This window comes from Brassica napus (genome assembly GCF_020379485.1).
Source record: "Brassica napus cultivar Da-Ae chromosome C2 unlocalized genomic scaffold, Da-Ae chrC02_Random_19, whole genome shotgun sequence".
NCBI classification, from domain to species: domain Eukaryota; kingdom Viridiplantae; phylum Streptophyta; class Magnoliopsida; order Brassicales; family Brassicaceae; genus Brassica; species Brassica napus.
Window position 1 is genome coordinate 12,686 of NW_026014155.1, and position 572 is coordinate 13,257.

The 572-nt window shown below is 45.3% G+C and overlaps 1 non-coding gene across 1 annotated transcript; it reads right to left on the reverse strand.

Moving 5' to 3' along the window:
• LOC125594624 lies at positions 1-106 on the reverse strand. The gene has a single exon (XR_007329930.1). It is a non-coding gene; the product is annotated as a small nucleolar RNA R71 (small nucleolar RNA).
• Between the last annotated feature and the right edge of the window lie 466 nt (positions 107-572).

The following is a 572-nucleotide window of genomic DNA, read 5'->3' on the forward strand; positions in this document are numbered from 1 at the left end:
AACTTCGGAACAAAATTTCCACATTTTCGCAGAAGGCTGGAGAGTCCTTCAAAGATGCGTGGATTAGATTTAGGTTCTTCCAGCGAGACTGTCCACACCACGGATTTAACGAAGTGCAGCTGCTAAGCACTTTCTTCCGAGGTCTCGCCTTACAGTATCAAATGGTCCTTGATATGGCGAGTGAAGGAAACTTCACTACTCGGAATCCGTTGGAAGCTGTGAGACTTATCAAAACCTTGCTAACAGCAGCAGCACCAAACACACTGACTCTGAACGGAAGAAGTCTGTAGCCTCTATCGGGAAGGAACAGATGGACGAAGTAAGAGCTAAGTTAGATGTGGTACACGAGCTTCTTAGGAAGCAAGGCTGTTCAGCTGAAGGAGAAGTAGCAGATACGGAAGGAGAAGAAAAATGTGAATTACTTCGGAGGTACCGGATTCCAAAATTTGGAAACCGGGCGGAAACAGAACTTCTTTGGAAATGGCCAAAGAAGTAACCAAAGTTCACAATTTCAAAAACCCTTCAACAACAGCAAGAGCTACTCGAACTCTTACCACCAAAATCCACCACCC